The 14,935-nt window shown below is 44.2% G+C and overlaps 1 long non-coding RNA gene across 1 annotated transcript; it reads left to right on the forward strand.

Moving 5' to 3' along the window:
* Nucleotides 1-527: 527 nt before the first annotated feature.
* On the forward strand, nt 528-3,360 carry LOC131494950 (uncharacterized). Its single transcript, XR_009253672.1, has 2 exons — nt 528-1,038; nt 3,043-3,360. It is a non-coding gene; the product is annotated as an uncharacterized LOC131494950 (long non-coding RNA).
* The last annotated feature ends 11,575 nt before the right edge of the window (nt 3,361-14,935 follow it).

The raw sequence follows: 14,935 nt of genomic DNA on the forward strand, positions 1-14,935 counted from the left end.
TAGTAACAACTCCAGGACAGGGCCTGCCTATTGCTTCTTACAATTCCTTCCCCTTCCAAGCTCATGGAAATGTCATTGCTTTTCTCAAGATTTCTGATAATTCCCAGGGGCCTTCTGGCCTCTAGCATCCGCTTCTGTAACACAGGGTAAATCTGCAAATGGGCTTTATTGTTCTCAAGTGTGGTCCCTGCTTAGACTCCATCAACAGAGACCTGAAACTCTGCCCATTTCATAACTGCCATTAAAAGCATCTCACACAAAGTGGTGTGTGTGTGTGTGTGTGTGTGTGTGTGTGTGTGTGTGTAGAAAAGTTTATTGGGGGCGCCTGGGTGGCTCTGTCAGTTAAGCATCTGACTCTTGATCTCAGCTCAGGTCACAATCTCATGTCGTGGGTTTGAGCCCCACATCAGGCTCAGGGCTAGCTCAGAGCCTGCTTGGGATTCTGCCTCTCCTTCTCTCTGCCCCTCCCCTGCTTGCGCTCTCTCTCTCTCTCTCTCAAAATAAATAACAAAAAAAGAAAAGAAAAGAAAGAAAAGTTTATTGGCTTGGCAAAATAGGGGGGGTCAACATCAAACATATTAGCGAGACCATGTTCTCACAAGTCTTTGCCAGGCTTATGCTCCCTCTCTTCACTTCCTTTCTGTCCTTCTTCCCTTCACTTGACCTATAGTTCAAATTCTTCCCACTTGTTTATGTGGAGCAATCGTGCTCTCCTCAGCCCCTGCTCCTGAACCTTTGCATAGCTAACTTGACTTAAATCACCAGATTAAGTTCTTCGATGAAGGCCATCTTCTTCTCATGGAGTGTGGGAGTTTCCAATATGTCCACAGATTCTCTGATCCTTCTTTCAAAGGGTGACACCAAATCCCCCTCTCCCTTAGCGTGGGCTGAATTTAGTGACTCACTTCCAACAAATACATGTGGCAGAAGTCATGTGTGACTTCCCAGGTGAGCACAAAAAAGGCACTATGACTTTCTTCTCACAGCTCATGCACCCTGGGGCAAGCCAGCTGCTATGTCACCAGGACACTCGAGCAGGTCTGGAAACCTCTAGAAAGAAACTTCTTTCTTCTCTTTCTCCGTTGCTTATTATTCCCACCAAACATAGTTCTGGGTCAGAGTGTGAAGTGTGATGGGGGTGAGAGGAAGGTGTCAGGTCACAGCAGAGGAGTAGAAAGACAGGCAACACTGGGGTGACTGCGTGCAGTAGAGAAGGCCACAGGCTCCGGAGTCACAAAAACCTGGGTTTGTGGGGCGCCTGGGTGGCGCAGTCGGTTAAGCGTCCGACTTCAGCCAGGTCACGATCTCGCGGTCCGTGAGTTCGAGCCCCGCATCGGGCTCTGGGCTGATGGCTCGGAGCCTGGAGCCTGTTTCCGATTCTGTGTCTCCCTCTCTCTCTGCCCCTCCCCCGTTCATGCTCTGTCTCTCTCTGTCCCAAAAATAAATAAAAAACGTTGAAAAAAAAAAAATAAAAAAAAAAAAATAAAAAAATAAAAAAAAAAAAACCTGGGTTTGAGTCCCACTCCACTTGTTATTACTATCCCGTCTAAGCTTCTGAAACTTCAGTTTGCTCATCTGTAAAATGGGGCATTATCTCCTTTGGAGAGATACTATCAGGAGCAAGTGGACTAAGGCAGAGATAGGCTTAGTCCCAATGTAAGTACAGCACTCACTTAGCGATAGTAATTATTAAGATTATCACTGGTTGAGGGGCACCTGGGTGGCTCAGCCAGTTAAACATCCGACTTCAGCTCAGATCATGATCTCTCGGTTTGAGGGTGTGAGCCCTGCATCCGGCTCTGTGCTGACAGCTCAGAGCCCAGAGCCTGTTTCGATTTCTGTGTCTCCCTCTCTCTTTGCCCCTCTCCTGCTCACACTCTGTCTCTCTCTCCTCCAAAAATAAATAAACTTTAAAAAAAAAAAAAAAAAGATGACCACTGGTTGAGTACCTACTGTGCGTCAGGCTCTGTGGTAGCTGCATTATGTATATTATCATATCATTTTTAATACTCACACAGCAACTCAGAAAGGTAGAGAGGTTGTAATAATGGCATAACGAGCCCCCCCAAAAGATATGTCCAAATGATAGTCCCAAGTACCTGTAAATGCAAACTTATTTGGAAACAGGGTCTTTGCAGATGTAATCCAAGTTAAGGATCTCGGGATGAGATCATTCTGGATTTAGAGTAGGCCCTAAACTGGAAGACTTGGCGACCTCAGAAGAGAAAGGAGGACGCGAGACAGGAGACACGGGAAAGGCCCCATGAAGCTGGAGGCAGACGATGGGAGTTATGTTGCCACCAACCAAGGAAGATCAGAGCTGGAAGGATTCTCCTCTAGAGACTTTGGAGGGGATGGCCTTGCTGACACCTCAATTCTTCTTGCCTCTGAAATTATGAAAAGAATCGATTTCCATTGTTTCAAGCCACTGTGTTTGTGGTCATTTGTCACAACAGCCCTAGGAAACTAATTCGTAGGCTTTTATCCCCACTTTACAGGGAAGGAAACGAAAGTGAACTAACTTGCTTGGGGTCTCTTTTTATGCAAAACACCGATTCATGCTACACAAACATAAAGCTACTGAGTGCCCACAAGAGAAATGATCAGGATCCAAAACAGGAAAATTAGGATGAATGCGGAGCTCCAGGTGTCTGCTGGAGAACGGGAAAATGAGCACACATCATTTCACTTAATGTGCAACTTCGTGCAAATACCGGAGCTTACTTAATTAGGCCAGGAGAAACCCTCTTGGAAGGAAACTGCCAGCAAAATAGAACTCAGGGTAACATGTAGAACAGCTCAGTGCAACTCTGTGGCAGAGACCAGAGCAGCCAGAACCAGCCAGAACTAGCCCTGAGGACCCATGACTTACACTCCAGGGAGACGCTGAGCAGATTAAATTAATAGAGCAATTAGGGGGCAGGAAGCAGGCTAAGCCTCTTAAAATCTAGGAATCGAAGGGGAAGTTTTCAGAACAATTTGGTTTGTAGAAAGGAATCGAGTCTCACGCTTTAATTTCTCTCTCTCTCTTTTTTTTTTAAGATGCTGAAATGGCAAGTCCAAAAAGCAAGAAGATTTCTTATGAAATGCAAACAGTGGGGAACCATTAATTTTAAAGGTCTACCCATTTCCCAAGGAGCCAAGAAGCCATGCCTAGTCTTGAGGGTTTAATCTACGTACACACAGGGGAAAGATCTCTCCTAACCTACACCACTCACTGTCCTCCCAAGAGGCTTCATGTGCCTTTCTTTTGAAAACTCGCATTTTCCATAGTTGCAAAAATAACAAATGCTCAGTGTACAAAACTAGGAATACTTGAAAAAGCACAAAGAAAATGGAAAAATAAACACCGTAATCCCACCTCCCACGTGTTGACATATTTTCCTCTGATATTTTAGATGTAGCTAACACACACCTCGCTTGAAACCAAATTGATTATAGCGGCCACTCCCGCGTGTTCACGGGAGGGGTAGGTGATGCATAAAACATATCTGTGGAGAAAAAAATATATAAAATAGCTAACATTTAACAGTATTAACTCGGTGCCAAGCATCCTGGGCACTCCTTACATATTAACTCGAGGAAACTTTTGCCTACCACCAAATCCAAAGATATTCTTCTGCATTTAACTCATTTAATACTCAGCACCCTTTTGTTACTGTCATATTTATTTTGCAGATAGGGAAACGGAGGCACATGAAAAACCGTGCCCCAAATCACACTGCCTGTCGGTGGTGAGGGGGGATTTGCTCCAGTCTCTGCCGGAAGCAAGAACTCAGATACCCACCTGCGCCCACGCGGCTCACTGCTTCCCGTTTAGAGACTAGCGGAGGGGAGGGACTCACGGTTCACTTTCCCCTGGTTGGTCGGTTCTGGCCCAGAGTGACCGCTGCTAGAGTCACCAAGGAGTCCTGGGCTGTAATCTTGCGGTGGAGAGCAATAGATAAACACGGGGTGGGGGAAACTGATGCGAGGAGAGCCTAGAAAGAGGGCCTGCTCGGGCCTGCCTGGCGTCCAGCCTCAGGCTGGGCCCGTGGCCACACCCACGCAGGCCGCCCACGGCCACGCCCACCACCTGTGCAACCAGGCCCGCGCCCACTGTGGGCAGAGCCTGAGAGGCAGGGGCGCCTGACGTGCTGCTGACATCAGGGAAGGTAGCCACCTAGTGCTCTGAACCTTCAGAAAAAGTCCACCACCCACACATTTGCCTTGTGCACGTGGTTTTGGAGAAATCCCAAATGTCTCCAATTCCAGAGAAGAGGCCGAGTCCCACGTCTGAGCTGGGGCAGTGAAAGGGGAAAAGAAACCTGAGTGGGCGGAGAGTCTGGAGAAAGTTGTGAGCCGCTGGGAATCCGGATAGATCTTGAGTAGGACATTGTATATTGAACTTGATGTAAACGTGAACTAGAAGATGCAACCTATTCTATTTCAAGCCCAAAGGACTGAAGTCCACATCTGGAAGAAATATACATTCATGCATGCATATACATATGCATGTATGGTTTCTATCATATGTATGTGTTATGTTATATATAATATACATGACATAAAACATGTACAATTAGATATGTAGATCATTCTTTACAAAAGTGACATCATATCTAATGTAACAAATCTAAATAATATACAGTACATATTATATAAATGTGACATGATTACATTATATAACATGTTATATAAACATACACGTGCGACAAAATAAAGCATATTTTATGTATAAGATATACAAGCACATATTGATACGTTTTTATTAAAATGTAATATGTATCATTTTAATTTTCTGCCTCATTAATTTTTTTATTTATAGAAATGGGACATTATTATATATACAGTTTCGTGGGGTTTTTTGCTTAGGAATATACTGTACTATTTTATCCTTTCGGTAATATTCTTTTACAATATGATTGTTAATTTATTTTTATGTTCTATGTGGAGGGACCATAATTTGCTTAACCAATCTCCTCTTTTGGTTATTTGGGCTGTTTTGAGTTTCTGTTATTATAAATAATTCTGCTAATGAACTTTCTTATAAATAGGTATTTGATCTGACACGTACAGCCAGCACGAGTTAAAACTTGACAGGAAACAGGTGGCACACTAAAACTGGGTAATTGAGGGACATCTGATGGTACAGTGCCCAGAGATTACCCCTGGGCTTGAGGGGCAGAGAGGAAGCAGTTACCAGAAGCTAGAGAGGGTAGCTTATGGGAAGGGTCACCTGATAGGATCCTTTCAGTGCAAAGATGGCAGCAAATCCAGGCAGCAGAGGAAGATGTTTCCCAGGTCCTTCCCATGATTCTCATTAGCAGGGCCCAGCCAGAGGCCAGAGCCCTGGGTCACACTTGGTCAGCCCCCAGAGCCACAGAAAGATGCACTAGGGTAGAGAGTGGACCTGGAGAGGCAAACTGAGGTCAGCGTGCTGTGAAGAAATGTGTTAATAACTTCAACTCCGACTGCAGTGTGAGAGAGCACCTATTTTTTAGAATACCCATATAATACTGGGCATTACCACTTTTAGGAAGCTGAGTAATGATTCTCAACAATCAGGTCCAAATCCCTGGACCCTCTAAGTGTTACCATCTACTGAAGAAAGATCTTTGCAGATGTGATTAAGGATCTTGTGCTGGAGAGATTATCCAAGTAGGTACTACATGCAATCACAAAGTATCCTTATAACAGAGAGGCAGAGGGAGATTTGACCCAGGAGAAGGCAATGTGACACAGAGCAGAGAATGGAGTCATGGGGCCACCAGCTGCCAGAAAGTCTGCCTTTGAACCCAATTTCAACTCTTATAAGCTGTGTGACCTTGGACAAGTTCCTTCACCTCTTTCAGCTTCAGTTACCCGTTTGCAAGGTGACAATAATACCTCCTACCTAACAGCATTAACTGGATTAGATGCAACAAAGTCAATGTATTCAATGCAGTACCCGGACTCCCCCTCTTCGCTGATCTAGCAGGGGTCAGCCAATTTCTCTCCAAAGGACCAAACTATAGATATTTTAGGCGTTGAAGGCCACAGTATGTGTTGCTGTTACTCAACTCAGTCCCAAAGGAGTCGTAGACAATTCATGAACGAATGGGCAAGGCTGTGCTAATAAAACTCTACCTATGAAAGCAGGCAGTGGGCAGGATTTGGCCCACAAGCTATAGTCTGTCAATCTTTTATCTAAATGAGAGAGGAGTCCATAAACTATGGCCCGTGGGTCAAATCTTGATCGCTTCCTGTTTTTGTAACTTGTGAGCGAAGGATAATTGGAACGTGTTTTTAAATGGTTGGAAAACAAAGAGGAGAAGAATATCTTATGATACATGAAAATCATAGGGAATTCAAATTTCAGTGTCCATAAATTAAGTTTTATTGGAGCACATTTTTTTTGTTTGTTTGTTTATGTTTCAGCTATGGCCGCTCTCATGTTGCAAAGGCAGGGTTGAAAAGATGTGACAGAGACTGCGTGTGGCACCCTCACTGATCTGCACTGTGGCTCAGTGGCTGTTGTGTGATAGAGGTGGGCTGGCCTGTGTTCCTGGTTCCTGGAAGTTACCCTGTAAATTCTTGGAATTTCCCAAGTGATAGAAGCGTCTTTGTCATTCATGGTGTAGCCTGGTAGTTTATGCTAGAGAGGTGACACGTGGTCCTCCCTGGATAGTTTGTGCTAATGAGATGATACAGACTGGGGACAGGCCACACCATGTGATTAGAACCTTTTGAGGAACTCGATATCAGTTTGACCTCTGGAGAAGGAAGTGGGGCTGGAGCTTGAATTAATTTGCTTGGCCATTGATTCAATCGTGTCTGTGTAATGAAACGCCATTAAAAACTCTAGACACGAACCTTAGATGGGCTTCCCTGGTTGCTGAAACACATTGAAATGCTGGGAGACTGACACGTCCTAAGAACATGGACGACTTCACGTTTGGGAATGGGAAAACTTCCCCCTGTGCGCCTTTGCATTCTGCTGGTCCTGATTTGTATCCTTTATAATAAAACAGTCATCGTAAGTGTAGCACTTTGCTGAGTTCTGTGAGTTATTCTAGTGAATTTTTGAACCTGAGGGGATAGTGAGAGCTCCTAAATTTATAACTGGCTGGTCAGAAGTGTGGATGACCTGGAAACCCCAGGGCTTGAGACTGGTGTCTGAAGTGAGAAGAATCTTGTGGAGAGCTATGCTCTTGTGAAATGTGACACAACTCCAGGCAGTTTGACTCAGAAGTGCATGGCAATGGTGCACGACAAAATGCAGTGGCACGGTTATGACTCAACAGTATTTTCAGAGTCAATCACATCGCAGTGTGGTGGCATTAAATGTATTTTGTTATTTTATGCATATATAATACATGCATATATGTGTATACCAGTCATGTCAAAATAAACAGCAAACAAAGGACCATCTGAGTGGCTCAGTTGGTTGAGCGTCAGACTCTGGATTTCAGCTCAGGTCATGATCTCAAGGTTTGTGAGTTTGAGCCCTTGGCACCCACCTCTGTCTCCCCCCCTTCCCCCCCCCCCCCACCCGCCACCACCCTCGCCGAGTCAGGCTTTGCTAACAGCACGGAGCCGGCTTGGGATTCTCTCTCCCATTCTCTCTACCCTCCCCTCCCCCCGCAAATAAATAAATAAAATTAAAAAAAATTTTTTTTAAATAAACAAAAAAAGAAAAGTAGACTTGGAATGTCACATTTTTGAAGTACAGTGGAGTGTGGGTTATTGCTGAATCTGATGGCAAAGCAGAGGATCACACCGTAGCTGTGCTAAAAGAATATAGTACACACCAGGATTGCTAGATGAAGCACGCATCACAGCGCTCCCAACTCACAGGAAAGCAACAATCAGAAAAGTCAGGAAATTAAAATTTTTTTTTCAACGTTTTTTTATTTATTTTTGGGACAGAGAGAGACAGAGCATGAACGGGGGAGGGGCAGAGAGAGAGGGAGACACAGAATCGGAAGCAGGCTCCAGGCTCCGAGCCGTCAGCCCAGAGCCTGACGCGGGGCTGGAACTCACGGACCGCGAGATCATGACCTGGCTGAAGTCGGACGCTTAACCGACTGCGCCACCCAGGCGCCCCAATGCTGCCAACTCACAGGAAAGCAACAATCAGAAAAGTCAGGAAATTTAAAATGGCATATCTCATGATAGGAAAATTTCTTCGCAGACATAAAACATGAAAACAGACCCGCAACCAAAGTGGCTCATTTTTGAGTGGCCCGTTGTTAGCCAAACAAGGAAAGACAACTATCGATAATGAGTTAATTAAATAACGTTTGGTCACAACAGCTGCAGAAATATGTCCAGAGAAAAGAAATGTGTTTATTCGATTTTCTACAACTGCTTAGAGAATTGAGGACTTTGGGGTGACATAAATAGTCAATTAAAAAACAAAGCAAATAACGGTGAGTGGTTTTCTACGGCTCTGGATGAGTTGATGTTACTGATACTAGTCAATTGTTTATTTGAGAAGTCAGTGCCAAGTTTGAAAGGGTTGAGGAAATAGCCTCTGTGAATAGTCTGCCTGGAACACCTAGAGTGGAGAATATTTTCAAAGAAGTTAAGAAAATCAATTCAGTACAACCTGAAGTGGAATCTGCTAAGATGTGTCACAACTGAAAATAGGTATGGGGCAGAAAGAGAAAGTATTTGTTGGGAAATTTACAAAGCTTGTGGAAATGTAGGATATTTAAAAATCTGTGGTTATTCATTGTATTATTCATCAGTTGGAACTTGGCAGAAAAAAATTCAATCTATCCTGTGGGATTGAAACAGTATGTCATTTTTTGTGGACTTAATCATTGTCAGGTCTGTGGATTTTTGTCACAAATAGAAGTCAAACACCCTGACTTTCACCACTACAGTGCAGTTCTGGGACTTAGCACGGGTGAAGATTTATAGCAATTTTTGAACGTTGGGCCTGAGATTCACATTTTTCTGAATGAGAAGCATTTCCCTTCAATATTTATTTGTTTGTTTATTTATTTAACACTCGTTATTATTGAACACCGAATGAATGGCTTTGAAAACGAACTTCTGCTGCAGGCTTGATAATGCCTCTTGAGGAATTCAATATAAAATGCAAAGAGAAAACTGTGTATGTATCAGACTTACATACTGCAGCAATGTCATTTTGGTAATACCTAATGTTGCTTGAATCTCAAGTAGTACCAACCTGCTTTATATACTTTCCATGCTTTCGAAAGCTAAAATAAAGCGGGAGATTTCCCATTGCCGCATACGTCTTCAGGGGGAATACTTTCAGAGCTCAAACCATAGTTCTAGCAGCATTTTTTGAGCCCCCATGGAAGTATAAAGGGAATTTCAGTATTAAAATCCAATTGCCTGCAATTGAGGGGCTTCCACATAACCTTCAGTTGGAAGTGATTATCGCATTGTAATGAGTTGCAAACAGGCCAATAAGAAGAGAATGTAGAATTCTAATAATGCCTCCCAAGCAATGAAGACGCTCAGTTAAAATTATGTTCGTGGGTTGATAGTGGTACTCGACAGTGCCCAGCTGTGTGAAAAGACATTTTCAAAGATGAAATATATGTGGGGAGCCTGGATGGCTCAGTCGCTCAAGCAACCAACTTCAGCTCAGGTCATGATTTCATGGTCCATGAGTTCGAGCCCCACATCGGGCTCTGTCCTAACAGCTCAGAGCCTGAAGCCTGCTTCGGATTCTGTGTCTCCCTCTCTCTCTCTCTGCCCCTTCCCCACTCACGCTTTGTCTCTCTCTCTCTTTCTCAAAAATAAACATTTAAAAAAATTTTTTTAAAAAGATGAAATACATTAAATTTCATTACAGATTCGTATCAACAGATGAACATTTGCAATGGATTTTGACGAGTGCTAGTAGGAATACTAAGTTTGAGCCCTAATTCAGCAAAAGGTTAGTTCTGAAAAAAGAATTGCATTCTTAGGATTGGTAGACCTACATGACAGAAAATTATCTGTAATTGTTATTTGTAATTATTTGCATTGTTATTGTTGTTGTTAGATTTTGAATTTCATCAGTAAGGATTTTACAGCAAATTGTATTCTCTCTCGTTGTATAGTACCTACATAACATCCTCAGTTTTAGCTCTCGTCCTGTACAGCCTGCAATATCTCCCATCTAATCCTTGAAGGAAGAATCTGCTGAGCTTAGATCTGGAGGATGTCTCCCAAAATGTTAAGAGTGAGTTTTCCTGAGGATTTACATTATGAATATTTTACTTTACTTTTCACCCCTGCTATCTGTATGTTCTCATTTTATTGGTAATGAACACCTATTAACTATGTGACGAAGCAAATAAGCTATTTATAAAATCAGTTCTCTAAAGAGAAACTATTCCTCCAGGGATGTTGATAAATGTACCCCTGGTGGAAGTGCTCTGTTGCATTCTTGCTTGGGAAGTAGGCTCACTCTATGGAATTCATTCTTTCTCCTTAGGAGTGGAAAACTGCACTGACGCTGAAGCCTTTCTATGAAGAGAAGCCCTTGTGTTTTGCTCAGAACCGCATCAGAGCAGAGACTTTCTAGGAGAACACTTTCATCAGCCCCAAGTTTGAATCGGACTTTTCCGAAGTCCCGCTCTGCCTTGTGGGGACAGGCAGAATGGGTGGCCTCCAGGGTGACCTCCAGCCACAAAGTGTGACAGCCTCCCCCCTGAAAGTGCTCCAGAGCGGATGGCACATTTGATTGGAAGTGACTATCCCAAGACTGGGTCCATGATCCCAGTTTAGAGGAGATCCAGGCAGCTGAAAAAAAGATGAAAAGTGAACTCTGTCCTCTTTGTCCAGTAATGGTCTGCACCAGTGGCGGTCTGGCAAACCTTTTATCTGTTTTCAAAGAAACTTTACACTGAATTCCTATATATATATATATATATATATATATCCAGTTTTAAATCTGTATTAATTTATTTTATAATTTCCAGTGGCAATATTTACTGCTTATAGTAATCAAACAACAAGGGAAATGGGTTGTTTGGTTAAAAGTTCAAATTGAAATTAGGTTTAGATTATGTTCGGATTATGTGTCTGTCACATGGAATCAATAAAACCCTGATTCTCACTTGTGTGTGATTGCAAAGGGTAACAGCTTCTAACGGCCTTCTCTGCAACCTCAGGGTACTCTCCAATTAAACTCTCCAAAAGCTTGAAAGAAGAGTAATAGAGACTTTTTGTCTCCAAAACCGAATCACTAGCGTTCTCGTCTAACTGCTAATCTTCCTTATCATGGGTATAAAAGGCAATCGAGTATCATCCAAAACTATGACAAACATCAAAATGATTAATACGTGCTCATTACCGGAGTATCGATTATTACACAACTCACTACGATGTTGGGTTCGGTTTGAAGTGAATAGAGATGAACAGATGTGAATATTTTTCAGAAATGAGGATAAAGCTATGATCTTCCTAATCGATACAGTTACAGGAAGGTCATAGAAGCATATCGTACATACTCAGTGAGCATGTGCTAATGGAATGAATACATGAATGAAACTCTGCAGAGGGGTTAGTCTGGCGGCACAAACATCCACCATGTTGCAATCGGACACGGAAAGTCAGAGTCCGTGTTTGTGTTTATTAGAGCTTTTAGCGACACCGTAGTGAAGAAGCTACAAAGAAAGGCTCTGGAGGCAGAGTCCCTAACTTCGAATCCCAGCTCTGTCATTTACTAGCAACGTGGCCTTGGGAAAACTACGTAGCTTCTTTGTGCCTTGGTTTTCTCATCTGTAAAATGAGTGTAATAACAGCACCCACTTCATAGGGTAGTTGTAAAGATGAAATGAATGATTCATGTAAAGAACTTGGTGGAGCTTTGCTATTTGAAGCGGATAATTAAAATATACTAAAGAAATGTACATTGAAAGCAAACGATTCTTTTAAAATTTATCTTAAGTAATCTCTACACCCAACGTGGAACTCGAACTTACAACCCCGAGATCAAGGGTTGCATGCTCTACTGACGCAGCCAGCCAGGCACCGCAAAAGCAACTGTTTATAGAATTCTCCAAGGAGCCGTAAGACTTCAGGGAACATAGCTTGGAAAACAGTAGTTCGAGGTGAAAAGGGGCATGTGTTTGTGCATCTCAAAGCAAAGTGAACGCCTCCTCTCAGTCCAGTTGCTCAGTTTATCCCAGAGGAACCCTCTAGTGGGTTTCCACACCCCTACTTTGACCTACTTCCCAAATCTTCATGTCTCTCCTGTGCACAACCAAGTTTCCTCCGTTAGAAGGGTGGTGTAATAGTTTCCTAGGGCTGCCCTAGCAAATTAGCACAAAGTGGATGGCTTAGAACAACCAAAATTTACTCTTTCACAGTTCTGGAGACTAGAAGTCTGAAATCAAGGTTTTGACAGGGCTGTGCTTCCTCTGAAAGCTGAAGGGGAATCCCTCCCTGCCTCTTCCAGCTTCTGGAGGTTTACCAGCCATACCTGTCAGTCCTTGGTTTGTAGATGTGACGCTCCAGTCTTCACATCGTCTTCCGTGTCCACGTTTTCCCTTTACAAGGTCACCGGTGAGATTGGATTCTGGCCCACCCTCACGACCTCATTTTAACTTCATTACCTCTGTAAAGACCCTATCACCAATTAAGGTTAGAAGCCCGGGGGGAAGGACTTCAACATATCTTTTTTAGGAGAGACACAATTCAACCCATAACAGATGGCAGTGAAGACTGTCCAAGCTGCTAAGGTTTGAGCAACTGCTAAGCAGCCTAGGTGTCCCGGAGGGACTGAAGAGACCTCAGGGATGTGGATGCGTTAGAGTCTGTACCGGGTTGGAGAAGGAACCTAGCATGAGTTCAGTGCTGTTACGCGCACAGTGCCATAGAAAGCATGTTGCCAACATCACCCGTTAAGTCCACACCATCCCCTTGTGATGTAGGTGTTACTGTGACCATTTTACAGATGAGAAAACTGAGGCCTGGTGAGGCCAATAGACCAGGACTTGATCAATTTGGGATTCTAGCTGTGGTCTACCAGAGAGAGCGGGCTTTGCTGCTTGTGCTCGTGACTACGTCATTTCCATTCCTCCTTTATTTCTGGACTGTGGGTGTGTTTAGAATCTAGTCAATGATTACAGAGACAGTGTCCTCTCTCAGTTTTAGACATGACTCATTGAGTCACATCCTTTATCTGGATTTACCTATGAGCATCATTTGAAAGAAGAAGTGAAACATCTTGCTCTTTTTCTCAAAGGTGCCGCAGTTCTGACTTCTACAACTAGGCGCTGAATCGAAACGCTGATTTTCAAGTGCCCAGCATGTGCTGAAAGACATTTTTAATGGAAGAATAACCTGAAACCTCATGTCACTGAAACACGTTCAGAGATGGTACCAAGAATCATTACCCCACGCCAGGCCCCAAGTCTAAACACACATACATACTTTCTCATTTAACCATCAGGAAATGGCCAATGACGTCGGTATTCTAGCTCCACTTCCAGATGAAAAATTGGAGGCCCACGGTCTAATTGAAACTCTTTTAAGTGGGAGAGTCAGGGTTTGTTTGGTTTGAAAACCCAGGCTCTGAATCATGACTGCCCCCCAGTTACACAACACACGGGCCTCCCCTCCCCCGCCCACCACACACACACCCCCATCACCACCGACAACAAATAAACCCTCAGCCGTGGTCAGGTTTAGGGAGACGCAGAGATCTTCACCTTGAGAGTGTTCAAGTGTTCGTGCCCTGCTCTCCAGCACCGTTGAGAGGGGGCCTTACCCCCCACCCACATCGTACTGTAAGGCAGGCTCAGGCACCCAGGGGCCCTCTCTCCCTGCTGGAGCAGGTGGCTATTTCGCATTGAATGTCAAAGTACACAGACTGAGGTTCCTCTTCACGCTGCGTTTCCTTTGTCTCCCACACCCACACCCACCCTCTCACTTTGTACTTATTAACGCTGCAGGCTTACCCGGCACCTTTTATTTTTAGGATCTCAAAATGTGGAAACAAGACATTTTTATTATTTTCCTGTGCTCGTGACTAGGGAAATCAGAATCACAAAGACCGTTACGATCGTGATGACTTGGACGGTTACGCAACAAATCATACAAGATAAAAGCATCGGAGGTGGGGGGGGGGGAGGGGCCTGCCCGGCGCCAGCGGCGGGGACAGGGATCTGGCTCAGAACGGGGAGCAGAGCAGCCACACCGCTGCTGCTAAACCCAGGAGTCCGGGCTTGCCAACGCGCGTGCAAGCGGTTTCTTCCTTCCAGGACCCTGGCCGCCGCTGCTACGAGGGGCGTTATTGACAGGCAGGGAGGCCGACAGCCCGGCCGCCTCCAAGTGAGGCGCCCCCGCGTTAGCCATTTTACCCGTGATTTAAAATTCATTTCCAATACTAGGAATAGCAGTTTGTCACTTTCTCTGTTGTTGTTTTTTTCCACTGACATATTAATATGGATGCGGCTGGCGGGTTCCAAGCTCTGAATTGTGCTCATTAAGTCACAGCTGGCTGGGAATACGTGTCAATCTATGCCTTTATTTCTCAAGCTGGTTTTGTAATGAAATTAAAATGGACTCCTCCAGACAGCCCCTTCCCAGCAAGCAAAGCAGCCTTACCCTCTGGGGAGTGGAGACCGTGTTCCGATGATGCTCTTTCCTCGGAAGGAACGCATATATAATTTCAGTAATTAAAACATTTAATTGGATGATTACCCTCACAAAAAGGAGCCACTTGAATGAACCCTGGTGGGGGACCATTGCATCCAGCTGTTACAGCCGGGGTTTTCTGGGAGGAAGAACCCACCTGCTTGGGGGTGCTCCCTCGCCACTCACCATATACCGGTTTTCTGAGTGGAAGTGTCACTGGCCAGCCGGCCCCCAACATTACTCACTTTCCTCTGCGGGAATGCGTGGCTGGGTTTCTAGAACTCGGTTTTTAGTTTTAAGAAGAGCTGTGGAAAAAGCTGATTCATTGTTTCTCCAGAGGAATTCCTTAAGGGAAGAG

Source organism: Neofelis nebulosa, chromosome 14, assembly GCF_028018385.1.
Source record: "Neofelis nebulosa isolate mNeoNeb1 chromosome 14, mNeoNeb1.pri, whole genome shotgun sequence".
NCBI lineage: Eukaryota > Metazoa > Chordata > Mammalia > Carnivora > Felidae > Neofelis > Neofelis nebulosa.